This window comes from Haliotis cracherodii, unplaced genomic scaffold (assembly GCF_022045235.1).
Source record: "Haliotis cracherodii isolate W230 unplaced genomic scaffold, xgHalCrac1.p SCAF_16, whole genome shotgun sequence".
Classification (NCBI taxonomy): Eukaryota; Metazoa; Mollusca; class Gastropoda; order Lepetellida; family Haliotidae; genus Haliotis; species Haliotis cracherodii.
This window is the reverse complement of record NW_027266271.1, coordinates 399,920-417,696: the sequence shown is the minus strand read 5'-3', so window position 1 is coordinate 417,696 and position 17,777 is coordinate 399,920. Positions and strand designations below refer to the sequence as shown.

At 35.7% G+C, this 17,777-nt stretch overlaps 1 long non-coding RNA gene across 2 annotated transcripts; it reads right to left on the bottom strand.

Annotated features, from left to right (window-relative positions):
* Positions 1-1,866: 1,866 nt before the first annotated feature.
* Positions 1,867-10,242, bottom strand: LOC139463330 (uncharacterized). Of its 2 annotated transcripts, none has more exons than XR_011653040.1 (4): positions 10,160-10,242; positions 9,714-9,806; positions 5,254-5,441; positions 1,867-2,041 (listed from the first exon to the last, which is right to left on the bottom strand). It is a non-coding gene; the product is annotated as an uncharacterized lncRNA (long non-coding RNA). The 2 variants fall into 2 exon arrangements; XR_011653039.1 differs by having other exon boundaries at positions 5,347-5,441.
* Between the last annotated feature and the right edge of the window lie 7,535 nt (positions 10,243-17,777).

The window sequence follows — 17,777 nt, the reverse complement described above, 5'->3', positions numbered from 1 at the left end:
TATGTCCGGCACTGATGTAAAATTGGATTATTCTTGAATCAGACGCAGATGTCACGAAATTTCAACAGAAACATGAATGATAAGGTGCTATGGTTATGGTTTCTACTCAATATGTGTCCGGCACTGATGTAAAATTGGATTATTCTTGAATCAGACGCAGATGTCACGAAATTTCAACAGAAACACGAATGATAAGGTGCTAGGGTTAGGGTTTCTACTCAATATATGTCCGACAGCGATGTAAAACTGGATTATCCTTGACTCAGACGCAGATGTCACGAAATCTCAACAGAAACACGAATGATAAGGTGCTAGGGTTAGGGTTTCTACTCAATATATGTCCGACAGCGATGTAAAACTGGATTATCCTTGACTCAGACGCAGATGTCACGAAATCTCAACAGAAACACGAATGATAAGGTGCTAGGGTTATGGTTTCTACTCAATATATGTCCGACAGCGATGTAAAATTTGATTATTCTTGAATCAGACGCAGATATCACGAAATCTCAACAGAAACACGAATGATAAGGTGCTAGGGTTAGGGTTTCTACTCAATATATGTCCGACAGTGATGTAAAACTGGATTATCCTTGACTCAGACGCAGATGTCACAAAATCTCAACAGAAACAGGAATGATAAGGTGCTAGGGTTAGGGTTTCTACTCAATATATGTCCGACAGCGATGTAAAACTGGATTATCCTTGACTCAGACGCAGATGTCACGAAATCTCAACAGAAACACGAATGATAAGGTGCTAGGGTTAGGGTTTCTACTCAATATATGTCCGACAGCGATGTAAAACTGGATTATCCTTGACTCGGACGCAGATGTCACGAAATCTCAACAGAAACACGAATGATAAGGTGCTAGGGTTAGGGTTTCTACGCATTATGCGTCCGACAGTGATGTAAAAGTGGGTTATTCCTAAATACAGACGCTGATGTTATGAAATCTCAACAGAAACATGAATGGTAAGGTTCTAGGGTTAGGGTTTCTACCCAGTATATGCCCGACAGTGATGTAAAACTGGATTATCCTTGAATCAGGCGCAGATGTTTTCGTATCTCAACAGAAACACGAATGATAAGGTACTAGGATTAGGGTTTCTACCCATTATATGTCCGACAGTGATGAAAAACTGGATTATTCTAGAATCAGGCGCAGATGTTTTCGTATCTCAACAGAAACATGAATGGTAAGGTTCTAGGGTTAGGGTTTCTACCCAGTATATGCCCGACAGTGATGTAAAACTGGATTATCCTTGAATCAGGCGCAGATGTTTTCGTATCTCGACAGAAACACGAATGATAAGGTGCTAGGGTTAGGGTTTCTACTCAATATGTGTCCGACAGTGATGTAAAAATGGATTATTCTAGAATCAGGCGCAGATGTTTTCGTATCTCAACAGAAACATGAATGATAAGGTGCTAGGGTTAGGGTTTCTACCCATTATATGTCCGACAGTAATGTAAAAGTGGGTTATTCCTGATACAGACGCTGATGTTATGAAATCTCAACAGAAACATGAATGATAAGGTGCTAGGGTTAAGGTTTCTACACATTATGTCAGACAGTGGTGTAAAACTGGATTATTCTTGAATCAGGCGCAGATGTCACGAAATCTCAACATAAACATGAATGATAAGGAGCCAGGGTTAGGGTTTCTACTCTTCTAGTGATCAGAATGGATCCTCACATAACCAATCGACACAACTTTGCAGTGTTGAAGCATTTTAGACCATTAGGCCAACTTTTCTCTCAAACAGCATAAAACATCCACACTATGGTGACGGAAACACAACTAGTATCACATGTATTTCAATACTTTATTCTATTACAGAAATCTATTTTTTATACTTTATATAAATCAGTAGTGAAAACAAAAAACTTCTGAATAACATATTTGTGAAACTTAAAGATGGTGTCAGTTATCTTCAACTTGCTGAATATGAACATTATTAACATTTGGTCATGACAATATTAGTGCTGGAATCAAGAGTGCAGCGTCCAGTTCATGACATCATTAAAGGGGATATCTGAAACCACAAAAAAAAAAAAACTGAACGAGTTAAATGTATAATTTAAACATACAGATTATCATTTTATTCTTCTTATCTATAAGGCTACAATATTTGCCAAAGAAAGGTGAATGAATTTGGTAATGATAGCCCATAGCCTGGTTAAAAATAGTGCTACAACAGTGTAGCTCACCTTCACATGTAGTCAACTCTTTATAATGACAAAAAAGACAACCACTATACAGACACTATCATTGCTACCCTGCATATATATATTTTTATATTTTCCATATAAATACTGAGGACTAAAAACACTAAAATATCTGAACAAATCATGCTGTCATCTTGAGGAGAAACACACACGTCACAAATTCAGCTCCCTCAGTCTGGCAAATTTAGAGAAGTTTACATTGCCAAATATGCATTTTGATAGAATTTAAAAGCATGGTCAAAGCAAGGTCAAAATTATGAATTATGAAAAAACAGAAATATTTTTTGAATCCCATAACATACACAAATATGCATTTTGATAGAATTTAAAAGCATGGTTAAAGCCAGGTCAAAATTATGAATTATGAAAAATCAGAAATATTTTTTTAATCCCAAATTTCATTAGAACTTGTACAAAACTGACTGAATAATGGCAATAAGAAGTTTCAGCTAACAGTGTAAAAGATCATACTGGAATTTGGATTTGAACGTCTTGAACAAACTCTGATGTGATCAACAAATGCGAAGTTTCAGCTTCAGTGGTCCAGTAGTTTCTGAGGAGGTGCTCACAACAGATAACTCATCATTGTAGATTGACATGCAGACGATATCTCGAACCTGGACATTAAAATACTGTAAAATTTGCATTTAATCTCAAACCTCAAATGAAATATTTCAAATATTTTACATTCACACATTTCTCTGCCTATTGATACAACAATTAGTGAAAGCACACTTTCAAGATTTATTTTCTGGAATTGTGCTTAGCAACTGCTACACTTTTGATCATTACAACCCGATAAGTACATAGAAAGTTGCACGATCAAAAACATAGGTACAAATATTTGAAGGCAAGTGTTTTAAGAAGCACATAGTATTTCAAATAAAAATATGACTAAACTTAATCAATTGCTTAAGTGATCTGACTAAGCCTGTAAAAGGTGCTAGAATCTTTAATGATAAATTAATATCAAATGAAAATAATCTTAAAGTTTTTAATTAATGGCAATTAACTTTTCACTGTGATTTTAATTGGAAAAAGATATTTACTGTTTATAGATATAAAATGAAGGATGTAAAACTTTTAGATTTTCAATACAGATTTCTACATGGAATTATCTACACAAATAAGGAACTATTAACAATGAATCTTGTAGACAACAGTGTGTGTAGCTTTTGTAATGCTGTCAATGGGGACGTCAGCCATGTCTTTTGGGAATGTAATGAAACTAAACAATTTTGGAATGATCTCGAACTTTGGCTTAACAATTATCTTCCGTAAAAAATTAAATTGACAAAATATCTTATTTGGTTTGGTTCTACCTACTCTAATACTTTAATCAATCATATAGTTTTATTGGGAAAAAGGCATATTCATGTAAGTGGAATTAAAGGAACCAAACCGAAATTAGGCATACTTTTAAAATAGTTTAAAAACATATATTCAATCGAGAAATTTATTGCTATAAAAAAAGGATGACAAAAGTAACTTTAACAAAAAATGATTACCTTTATTCTCAGCATTTGATTCATAGCTCTCTGTTGATACATGATATGTTTGAGTCTGACTGTATGTTGCAACTGTTTTGGTTTGAAATAGGACCATGTTTGTTTCCAACCCTTTTATTTTCTAAAGAGTGTATTGTGCCATTCTATGCAAACCGAAATATGTCTTTGATGGAATACTGTATTAATCTACAACTCTGGGAACAATAAAAACGTTTATAAAAAAAAAAAAAATTCATAAATTTAGAGCAGAATTGTCGATATGCTTAAAAATGTGTTGGTTTTTTTGTTTTTTTTGGGGGGGGGGGGGGGGGGAAGGAGAAAGGAGAAGTATTTAAATTTATGTGACCCATTTATTTTACCTGAAGTTTAACCCAATCTGCGGTATCATGAAGGGTGTTTTAGCAAGCGATGACTGTATTTATGTTTATCTTCCAACATTACAAAAAGAACCAACATCAGATATTTCAAATCCTTATCTTGAACAAATATACAGTTTGGAATCCCAATAAAATTCACATTTCTAGAACTGATTTACCGCTCTGATAAATGGTACTTATGTGGCTGTTTTCTCAAAGTCATTTTTATTTTAACACTTAGATAAATTCATAACATTTAATACACTCCTGTGTCACCATTTACAGTGTTGATATTTTGTCCAATTCATTCATCACTCCAATTTACCGGTATATGCATAAAACCAAAAGGACTAAACGAACATGCAGTAAATGTAGATAAGGGGGCACATGTGAAGAACAAAAGTAACAGCAGTTACAAAAATCATACTATGCCCCAAAGTACAATGTAATATAATTTAGCATCATTGACAAATTCAATATGGTTGACATGGCGGTCATATTTAGAATCTGATCCGATTTCAGTGATTGTCTTAGTTTTATTAAACACAGCAGTCCCCCATATATATTTTATTAGCTATATGAAGATAACCTGGAAATAATTCAGTCTGGTTTGGAAAAACCAGTGATATTATCACTGTCATCTTGTTACAATAACAAGCAACTAACCAAGTCACCGAACCTGACCACCCAATCACTTAACTTGTCCCTTATAACAAGGATAGGTTGCAGTGGACCTATTCTAACACAGAATCACCACGGTGGTCTGATTTTTGTAAATATTAATCTAGAGACCACACGGCTGGGATTGTCAGAAAAGTAAAAGTTTTTAACAACTGAAGGTTAATACAAACTAACATTAGCTGACTTCAGCGCTTGGTACCTGAACATAACACATCTACAGACTGAATTTGGTTAAAATATATCAACATATATGTTTTGTGTCGTTATATTTGTAGCCATGTTATTTTCGACCACCTTAAAGGAAGATAAATTTGAAAGTGACCATTGAACATGACATGTCTTTACACACATGACCATTCTATTTTATGTTGTAATTTACATATCATGTCCATTATTCATGTTTTCAATAATTTTCAGATGACTTTGGACCCCACAGCCCCTCAATACCTGAAAAGTTCATGGTGGATATCAAACCTGAACTGTGTTCAGATAACAGCAGTTATGTGGGTGATTTCTGACCCGCTGACTTTTCCACATAATTTTTTTAACCAGATGTTATTCTTCCACCTTATTTGATTTGCAGATTTCCATGTCAGACAAAGATCAAGCTGTGTCATAGGATTCCTTTTCACTTGATCAGGAGGGATGCTGTTGTGTGCCAACTGAAATAAAAAATATGACAAAAATAACAATGATAATCAGTGCTACTCCATAGTCATACAGTCATTGGGGCCTTGGTCTATAATTCAGGGTCTTACCACCTGCACAAGGCGCAACAAAGTGAACTAAGCAGGTTGCACCACCAAAATATTGGCTGCACTAGTTAATCATAAATTGAAACACTTTATTTTCAGTTATTTTGAATATTAAATAAATTCAAAGAAAAAAAACCCTTGAGAATGTGCTCCAGAATTTATTTTGGGTGAATCTGTACATGCCTTTTCATATCATGATATCGAGTAAACAACCTTAAACAGAAGTCTCAAAGTGTCTGTTGTGATTGTAACCTCATGAGTGACTGTTCTAGTGGTAATTGTGAAGAGTCCTGCAAGTTCAATGCATTCAGACCACCTGTGTATTTCACTACTTTCATGAACTTTTGTTTCCTGGATTTGAAAAGACTTGCAGCCAGTTCTAAAAGAATTCAGTTTTCCACTTATGGTTGGAAATGTTACCTGCACTGGGTGCGACCTAACCTCACCTAAAAGTTACCGACACCTGGGCCTACTTGCACAGAACAATCTTAGTTACAATCGATCTTAGGCGGCTACAATCAATTTTACAATCACCATACAATTGTCCTATGCCACTTTCACAAACCCATCTTAGTACGATTGTAAGACGGCTTATCTAAGATTGAAATCTTCAACGGTGGAAGTACGAATATCTTAAACTCGACTCCTGTCTACAGTTGTCTGCAAATGCGAATATCTTGCTGCGTATACAATAAGTGGAACTGTTCACGACACACAACACGTACCTCCCTCCATCGCCCCTTGCACAGTTTCAAGAAAGGTGCCAATTATTTGAAGGAAACGATTACTATAATGATGGCATAAATTTTTGTCAGCATTAATACTGTCATGATTTAGGAATTGTTTTCTGTTGCAACTAGAGAAATACCTACTCATGATTTTTTATCAAAATTATTGAAATACGAATAAATATGTTATTTAGTGACGCAATCATTATGAAAATTAAAAGAAATAATACTAAAAATATTTCCTAATAACATAACACAGGTGAGCTTTTTGTAAAATCCGAAATATATTATCCTTCATGCTTTCATTTCGCTGCTATAACAAAGGATGTTATGACTACCTTTTCAAAAGACAGAAACACACAGTATTTCAAGAATGAATGGATGGGAAATAATGATAATGAATGTTTCGAGAAAGTAGTTGTCTAATATATATTCACTTGGTATTAATTATATTGATAATCATTTTCAAAAGGTGTGAATTTTACTTTTGCTATTTCAAATGTCTCATCATGTGTTTTTGCTTGTTTAATGAATACTTTTCTTTTCTTTTTAATTCAGATATTAAAATCGCTCGTCCCCTGCCAACTAGATTTTAGATTTAAACATGTATGATTTTGCACTTCAACTTATGTTCATTTGTAGATTCATTTAATTAACTAAAGACAAAATAACTGACACGAATGTGACCCAAAAGAAATCCAGGGGGAGCAACATTATAATAAGCGCCCCGATCTAATAAGCACCCACGGGGATATTTGCTAATATATTGGCTAGTGAACAATCCCAATCAGCACCCCTTCTGATTGATGAATGTACACAAGACTTATTTATTTGTGTAAAATACGCACTCATGTGTTATATCACCCTTAATTATGGGCAATTAAATTCTTGAAAAATATATCTGTCGTATGTAAACATTTCAGGCTGTTTCATTTCAGCATAAACCACGAAATTTACGATCTTTCAACTCAAAATAATATTCTAATAAGCGCCCCCTATTTTTAATTTTGAGAGCGCCCTGGGCGCTTGTTATGTTGAATACGGTATTCCTTACTTGTCAACAAGTCATTAAAGCCTTAATGATATTTAACATAACCCTAAGATAATGATTGTTCTCTTCCTATCAACATTAACAGATTTCTACATTCAACTGTTTATTACTCAAAATTGTGTATCTTGTGTAAGTGAATAGGCAATATAATCAGAAACCTGTTATCAGGATGAATTGGTTTTCAAACACAGAGATCCGTGGAAAATGTTGGACAGAGACCATTATACGTAAGGGCAATGTGTTGAATTGGACTTGATCACATGTGTCTAATGGTACTCTCTCTGATTGGGTGCTGCCTAACTTTCTTCTTTCTAACATGTCAGTCACTGGATACAATAGATCATATTTGAAGATATTGATGAATTTCAAAACAATTGTCATACACACTGGTATACCATAATGACATTACAGATGGAAATAAAACTCTTCTACGGCAATTTAATATCATCTAACAGTTCTGGAACAGCTAAATATGCAAACAAAAGAATCAACATGTTTTTACACTACAGACGACTTACTGTACAATAACTTACATGTCTGAAAACAACATTTTAAACATATCTGCCATGTTCGTCATGCTCAAAATCAGATACAATTTTTGAATGCATTTCTGGTGACTTTATTCCTGGGACCACACAAAAAATGACAGCTTCATAACAATTGTAGGTTATTAAAGAAATGTAAAAATAAAACATCACTTGATTAAAGGATTACATTAAGGTTAAAGTTCATAAATGTGCAAGTTATTGAAATACACAAAACAGAACCTCGTGCAGCATTGTCACCATATATTGAATTACATAAGCAGTCTGTGCCTAAAAATGATGGGTCAACTAGTCCGAACAGGATTTTAGTGTTGTCATATTGACTATTATTAATTGGACTTACTACATCGAGCACAATGTTACTGGACTTGCGTTTCAAACTTGGGGGCCTTTCAGGAGGAATTGCTCAAGCAAAACATGTTACAGTGGTGCCTTGTTTATACAGACACTTGCATCATGTCAGTATATGTTTACAGTATAAAGAATTAGTACATGCATTATAGTATACTTTAAAGTACCAGACAACAGGCTATCGCTTGCTACCTCAATCCCGAAATGAAAAGACGTTGATACTTCATTGTGTATCCAGTGCAGAGTCTGGTGAGTCCCAAGATCAAGTAAAGAGTTAGAATATAACATAGCAGTTGCCTTAATAGTCTATAGCAATTTGTTATCTGCAAATATAATAAAAAATATTGGACATTACTATTTAATTGGTTAGGAATTCCACAGAGAGTAGATAAGTACGTAAAACATAATTTTAACAGTATGATTAGAGAAACAAGACGATATTTTTAAGATAAGACATTAAATTTGTCCCCAGTTTTAAGAGGCTTGGGTAAACCCTGTAGTGACCAGGCTACATGGTCTAGTGCACAACATTTACAATGTAGGTCTAAACTAAACAGGTAGGCACCTTGCACAAACATAACTTGAGAAAGACAGAGACGAGTTCAACAAAAAATACCACAACAAAGTTGTGTACATTTAGTTCTGTCGTGAGGAACATACTGATTTTACAACCAAAGTGGACACTTTCTAGCAAACTTTTTACAAACATATATAACCTGAAGATACCATATTAATCGTGTTATGACAAGCATGTGCAGATAGTTGTGGGAATCTTGGTTTGTATCTTACAAACTGATACAAACAGTCTGTATTCATAATAATCGATAAAAATGGCACATTATAATACTAGGGTATAAGATTATTTAAAAAATTGAACTTTTATCTTTGTTTGTTTGTTGTTTAATGCTTTACTAAGCAATATTCGTGCTTTGACAGCTGCCTGTAAACAATGAAATCTGGACATGACAATCCAGTAATTGACATGAGCATCAATCCATCCAAAAGGGATACGATGCCATGCATTAACGATGTGTGTGAGCCTGACCCCTCAATCGCGTTAGTCGCCTCTTGTGACAAGGATAGTCACCTCTTAAAGCAAGAATGGTTTGCTGAAGACCTATTCTGACCGTGATCTTCACTGGTAACTTGGTAACTTTGTATAACTAAACATGTGGCACTTGCTGCCAAGACAATGAATGACAAGAACTACAGTAACAATATTCCCTCTATTTGGGTACAACACAAATTGACTAAAACACTGAGAAATATGCACATTTGCTCTTAGTCCTTATTAAAGTGTACTGGTACTGTACAGACAAATCTTATTTTGAAATGTATCAGAAATAACAGGAAAATGACAAGGACTAATGCAGGCCAGTAGACAAAGTGAAAAGGAAAATATACAATATAAAAAACACTGCCAAACAGATCACTATTTAAAAACTACACTATGTTGTTTTTGTGTGTACAATGACATTATAATTGGGAATTCAATTATACTTACTAAAACAGGATGTTGCCAGCAGTGCACACTACTGTTCATGGTAAGGTATTCTCAGTCCTGTCCATTGCTCATAGGCAGATGTAGTGTCTGCTACTGTCAACAAAAACATTCAAACATTACACCCTACACTAAACTGTATGAGTTAAATGGAGATACATTCATCAATAAAATGGTATTTTGTCTTCAGACATTCAGTTAGCAGAGGATTATAGTTAGTTAGATGCTGTAGGCCTAGTCATAATCTTAAAACAACACAATTATTCAGGTATAAATGGATAAATTTGAGTTTGTTGACAGAAGTTGCAAAGAAACAATACAGATGTAGACCAGTGTAAATAACTAACAGTTGGGAAATGTTGATCATGACTTGTTATAAAGTCTATCAGCCTCTCTGCTATCAACAAACATTTACAAAACAATCACTTTCACCAGCACTTTGAGAATACCAGGGTCACGTGATTGTGTTTTGGAGCATTTTCAGTTGTTTGGGACTTCAGAGCTTGAATAAATTTTCTGCCTCCGATGCATACTGCTGAAATGTAAACGAAATACGACATATAAAAGTATATATATGTAAGCAGTAATTACTACCAGTTGGACCAAAAGAAATGAGCGAGTGTGAAAAGGAACGTAACCCAATCGTCTTTGGACGCAAGTGATTCACCTCAAAACATGGGCGCTTGATACCAGGCAACAACTCCAATACGATATATGATAGGTAGTAGGTCATACCTTAGCGGTAAATCACTCTTTCTTTTAGAATAAACGGCATTTATGATGCGTGACTTTGCTTGTGCACGTCAACATTGTTTCTAGGGACGCAAAGAATGCAAGGCTACCTGAAGAAAACATGCACGACATTACGTTCCCATTTGTGGAAATGGCAGGAATATTGAAGAGTATTTATTGTTGTGAAAACACCCACGTTTGTTGTGCTCTATTTAGAGAACAGACACAATTAACTAGTCTAAACTAGGCCTAGGTTGAGTGGAACAAATGACGTGACCCTACACAAAATGGTGGTGGATGATGATGCATGACGAGGTCATGTGACCAGCTGGTGACGTAATGATCAATGGTTACCGTATAATTTTCTTCATGATAATGTAGATTCTATTTCTAATTATTTAACAACCACAGTATATTTCAAGTGCTACTTCTTCATCTAGAAAGCTAGCTGGTTACAGGTTGAAGTTGCTCTGTGGTAATCTTCTCATTTTTCTGTTGAGACAGAGCCCGGCTTGCATATCGTCTATGTAGACTCGTTGACCAATGAAAATCAAAGACATGCTCCTTTGCCGTTAGCTAGTAGTAGCAGTAAATGTTAGTCTCCAGAGACGAAGTGACCGTCTTTGTACCTACTAGTAACAGCTCCCAGTTGCTAACAAATCTGTGCTAGAAGTAGGTAATATTTCCTGGATTGGGCGACGCTGATCACTGTGACGGATTAACAAGACTTTTAATGAGTGATTTCAGTAATTCGTTGCAAATTAGGTGTTGGAGTCGGAGTGCGAGACTGTCGGATTGAGGGGCTAATTAGCATTGATTAAATCGGTTCCTATCTTTAGTGTCGGATAAAGCTGTTTGTTGGATTAACGAGTGTCGGATTAATTAGGAGATAAACATACTGTGTTTTCAATGTAGAGCTAGGTTACCTGTAGATTTAACCCCGCTAAATTGAATTTGGAACCGAACGCGCAGCGTGAGGTTTCAAATGTTAAATTTAGCGGGGTTAAATCTACAGGTAACCTAGCTCTACATTGAAAACACAGTATGTTTATCTCCATTCTACCATGACTAAATAAAATGCGAACTCTTTGGTGTTAGCAAATATACAGAGTGAAGCGGCAAGGGTTGAGTTCAGTGTTTTGAGTGGGTTATCGATCTGCATTACAGAATCACCGAACAAAATATGGTGCTGTATATACTCAAGCAGTTTATTTACACCGTATTTACTTCACTCGAACATATGACAGGCATTGAAAGCATATAAGCACGGCAACTTGGTAAGCTAACATGAGGTGGGCATCCCTAAAGAAAACAAAGCAAGCTTTGCAAGGCTTTCGCTCTACATCGCGCGTCACCATTATGACGTCATATCGCTCATTGTGACGCTAAAGATATGACGTCACAGTCGTATATAGAAAAGCGCCAAAATTTCAAGCTCTCTGTTGTCTCCAAAACGTAAATACATTCCCTTTGTTGATTTCTGTCGTGTTTTTCTGCACGAAATGTATTGTCACACATCCTTTGAATATTGTAGTGACCGCATCTGTGCATTTTGTAACCGGTAATTGTAGATATAGTTATTCAAATATGCGTACCGACAATGACTGAAAATAGTACTATTCTATGAATATTAGCTTCCGCGGTGATGCGGCCGTCAAACCAGCTGTTTCAATCAGAGGGGGTTTATTGTGATTTAATAGCCTCTGATTGACCAATCAGAATCGAGTAAATTCCAAATTCATGGTAGAATGAGATTTGACTGTACTTAACAAGAGCCAAGAATATCACTTTGTTGTTTTTGTAAGACAAAAAATGAACTCTACACATAACATCACACTTTTGCAAGATGTCGGAGATAAGTGATCATGGTGATTGTGAGCATTTCCAAGAAGGATCCATGCCAAGCTCAGGGAGGATAACTGGATCAATTTTATCTACTCTGACACGCAAAAAGAAGTGGACAGTACACACAATGCAGAAGCATCTTGCTACGGATTTATGATTCTGTTTCTTGATGTGTATGTCTTTCCATGTCTCGCTATATCAAATATGCAGATAATTAGAAGTCTGCTTCAAAATACCAGGGCCCGACTGTACTTTCAGTATCATTCAGTATCATATATATATTTCTTTTATTGTCGTTCTGACGTGACCCGTAATGAGATGTCCTCAGATCTTTGTTGAGCGATAGCGAGAACTAAGATCTGATTTTAATGAGATTACAGATCTTGTAAATATGTTCACAGAAATAAAAGCATAAAATTATTACTGTATTATTATTAAAATATTATTGTTATTATCATGAACTTCATACCTTGTAGCATGCAATGACATCGGTCCATATAATGAAGTATGCTGATGATTAAGCTGGAGATTGGAATTCTGAAGAAACTGCTATAAACATACAAAACACCAATTAATACCACTTGTTATTGATATGTGAAACAGTTTTCTTGATAGTGATATTGAGTAAGTAATACAAGTGATGGTCATGATTGTATAATGCACCTGTTTTGAATATAACTTGCATGAATAATTCAACATGATGTTGACAAATTATGAAAGATGATTATGAAGGCAAATTTTATCATGAGCAAAAATATGGTAGATCTAGATCTACATATTCTTGTAACACCAAATACATAATTAAGAAATAAAATTAGGACAATGACTGTTTCAAATGAGACGCAACAAGCATACTCAACGAGTTATCAACATGCAGAATGTGCAAACAGATTTTGAATGAAATGTATGCCTTACTGTACTTCACTTTGCACATGATTTGCACTGAATCAATTTATTGTCTTTATACGCGACTAAATTAAAGTTGAAACACGTTTTCCAGTATGTTAATACATATATAAAATATGTAAGTGTACGGCTTAAAATTCCTTGGCGATTTATGAGATCGGACGGGCAAAATTAGCTAAATTAGTAGGCCTGATTGCCGCGGTTGGACGGCGACACGTGGGCACAGCACGTGGGCTACAGTAAATCTGTAGACATGGTGAGATGAGATTAACAATGAGATTGAGGATACTATTGTGCGATATAATAAATCAAAACTAAAAACAGTTAGGCAACAATAAGAAGAACATCATAGTGCATAGCCGAACAATATGTATAAAACGCCTTACGCTTGGACTGACGGAGCGCTGATGCTGGACGAGAAAGGAGAGGTGAAGGTCATGCCCAAGCGGCCCGGATTAGTTTCGAAAGATGTTTTTTTTCTCATTGGCAACTCTTGAAAGAATACGTAACAGTTCATTCCAACTTTACAAAATTTAATTGTATATGAATACATGTTGATCTTTTTTATGTAGTATTTCTAAACTGAAGCGATGGAATTGCACGTCGATGTTAATATGGTTACAGGCTGCATAGGCTCTGCGATTATGTGCAAGGCGTAGAGACGGAGCACAGCCGATGGCAGACAACAACCCAAACGACGTATGTAAGGTACACTGTGAGTGGTTGCGTGGTGCGCTATTTAACTGTCATGTTCACCCTCACAGACGTATAATCGAGCTAGATCTATAAATCGATTTACAATGTACGACTGCCGATCGAGCGCGTCCCTTAAGCGTAACGCACCCGACCATTTTCGCAACTTTCAATTTGATTTAATGTAAAAGGATAAGCGTGGTGAAATTGAGTCTGTTTAAACTATCTGGACAGATATCTAGACTTACTTGGGATGATCCGGTTGTACCATCGGTGTCCCCTTTGAAGCGTATGTTGTGGCGCTGTTTCGGGAAGTGTTGTTCATGAATGAACGAACACGACAGCACGACCTGATCACTTAAAGTTCACAGTTCCGATACAAATCATTCGAAAACTCCGTGGAAGTGTGCCTGACTTCTGATTTTGTGGCCCCAAACATCCCAAATGTGAACAGTAACATTCCCTATCTCTAGCGTAAAACGCTGTGAGTGGATCGCGGTTGTCTTTTCTTATTCCGGTGCCGACCTTGCCCTTCGATCGTTCGAAGCTGTCACTGACATGCAAGCAGATTTGAGTTTGTTGATTTTCACGTCTTCAGTAAAGGGTGGTACAGTTAACATGAATGTCTTTGGCGAACAGTCTGATTTCCCTCTTTCAAAATGGTACGGACATGATATAAATTCAGCTGATAGATCAAGGAAACCGAACCATTTTGATTGCACAGACGGGACCCCGGCAGTGTGATGCGTGTGATTGTTGGTCCGATATTCAAAGCGCGGCGCTAATGTGACATTTCAAATTTTCTTATCGGTGTCCTGCGTACTAACAACATGGCGCTTGAATTACAATAAGTTGAAGACTTTCTTCCAAAAGGATCTTGAGCGTCGGTGCTGGTTTGTTTGCAAACAGATCAGCAGGCGCATGTTGTTAATGCGTATGCATAAACATGTCAACAATGCCCATATTTGGTCATATATCAATATTCATGCACAACCAGATTTTGCAACCGGTTTCAGTTTGGTCTGTCAAAGAACGCAAGTTGTTATGTATTTACACTTAAATATATATTTAACGTGGGTAATATATAAAATACCACACTCATTCTCGTTAGATACCATTTTTACGAAACTCGTGAACTTTCTATGGTATCTAACGAGAATGAGTGTAGTATTCTCTATGTATTTTGTTGCCAGTCACACCGGCGAAACAATGCCCTGTGACGTCATGGGTCATCGTGTGTGCATAAGCTCCTCCCAGTGATCTATCATCTCTACACGAAAAGTCATTGAATATGCCAAGCGCTGTGGAGAGTTTTGAATATTTGTTTACTGAATATAGGGGGTGTAAGTAGGTCACGGGACGATTTATTTAGTACTTCCGGTGACAAACAACGTCTCGCGGCAATGGCGACAGCAGTGTCACGTCGGACAGGTCCCGGCGAATCATATTAGGAACACGCAGGTGTAACTTAGAAAAACATGACACTTTCACAGGCATTAAATACTCGAGATGGGGAACATGAATAGCAAGTGTTGGCTTGTCAAAGCAGTTGCAGTGTTGTCAAGACGTCCTATGGTCGATGTCAAACTGGCCGCTACCAATTCATAAATATTGAGGTAAGTTTTCACTTGTTGCACACTTCTGATAAGTTGGTATAATTGTCAGTGTTGATAAGGCAATAATGATCGGTTCATCATCACACGTACAATGGTGATGGCGTTGAGAAATTAGCATAAAACATTCGTTCGGAAGTTATTTGCAATATGCTCTCGGTTTATGCACCATACAATGTTATGGCAAATTTCCATTACATCTATCCTGAGCCTTTTCCAATAATAAATGTTCAGCTCTGATAGGGAACGTCACATAATTATATTTGTAGGTCCAGGGGAGATGACACAAACTATAGTCATATTTAAAGAAGGCCTATCATGTGCGTGTTGACAACGCAAATTTTGTCTATACTTAATTTAATATCACGATGATAAAGTTATGTGCACTGAAATATCAAGGTTTGATTCACACAAAAAAATATTAATCTAATTTGTAAATGATGATAATTAAATCCTTGCGGTGTTTGTTTTTAAGATCTCCGAAAAGTGACCTCACTTAAATGTATTCTGTATGATGTGAATAGGCTTGATCATTGCAACCCCATTTAGCATTTGTTTATCATATTCAGTTGAAGGTACAATGTACATACTTAATTTATTAATTATATCTTGATGTAGGGATTGTAAGAAATGGTTGTTTTTTTAGAAATATATATTATATGATCTCATAAGTGTTATATCTTTTGCAGTTGGACCATATTTCCATGTTTGAGGGGAGAAAGATTTCCTCATCTTACTCACAAGTAGATGCATATGGATCACCAGAATTACCTTGATGCCAAGCATAACTGCACCTCAAGAGCATCTCGGACTACAACATATCTTCTGATTTCTTGGAATATTTTGTGGTCAAGCATTACATTGCCTAGAAAGAACAACTCTTGTTGTGTATACAGGTGTAAACATATTAAAGTTCTATCTGAACATTTTGCTGAAGTACTGGTTCTGTAAATGATGTCTGTGACCATCAGAATACACCATATACACTGGACACTTGCTGGAACAGGACCTACTTGTCATCAACATGGTTTTGCAGAACATATTGGGACTCTCTCATAAAGTCCAGTGTGAATCTAGATACTGACACCAGTAACAGTGCATTCTGGCACATTTATTTGTTCAGGCTTGGCATTTGGGAATATTTGCCATGAATGTTTAATACTCATGACCTTGGAATAAAATTACTGAATAGATCTGAAGCTTATTTATTGTTTTTTGTCTGGGATAATGCCATACAAAAAAAGTTTTTTTAAATATTTCTGGTATCAGCCATGATACTGAATTGATATTGAATATAATATCATAACAATGCAGATGGAATGTGTGATAATAGATTTCCAGTTTATGGGTCAAAATTTTCAAAGAAAATACAACAGATGCTTACCAATGAAAATTTAACTTAACCAATGGCATAGCAGTTGCTGCTTTGTGAAATGAATTCTTTGTTGAAATATCAACATGTCTTGTTTTCACATCACTGTTTTAGGGTCCAGCATACAAATTACAATGATTCATAGAACAATAGCCAATTAACATTAACATTTCTTGTAGGGCTGCAACGATACACCTAGGTCACGATACGATACGTATCTCGATACTTACATCACGATTCGATACGTATCTCGATACGCTACGATACACATAGTGACAAGAGAAGAAAAGAGATAAATGCATTAAACTTAGTTTATAAAAATGAAAAATTGAATGAAAGTGAATGAATGTTCATGAGTCATAAAATATATACTGTAATGAGTATTTTAACTTAATGAATCATCTGCCATTTCCATGTAAATGGCTAGCAAACACAAAACTAACAGTTCTACATATTTGTTAGTTGTGACTAAATGGTAGATTCTTGGAGTAAATACTAAATGTACCAGTGTCCAATAACTAATGATTTGCCATTTTCATGTATAAGGCAAAAAATTAAAAACCAATTAAAAACAATTGTAGCAACAGCCATGTTATACACCATTTGAAAGGTCTAATCCTGGTGTTTATAAATATGAAAGTTATGTTATTATTTACAACTTGACAACTTAATTAAGTTCGTTGTAAATATACAAAATGTAAGCTAACACATTCATAACATCCAGATTAAGGACCAAGGTAGCGAAAATTTGACGATTTGGGGCAAATATAAGATTTCAAAAGATCTAGATATACTTATTTCTTTTTTATTTTCATTTACGTAATTGGAAAATTATTTTAAAAAGAATTATGAATAATATCTGATTTCACCCATTTCCAGATAACAGCGGCTGTCCGCTAAGTAACA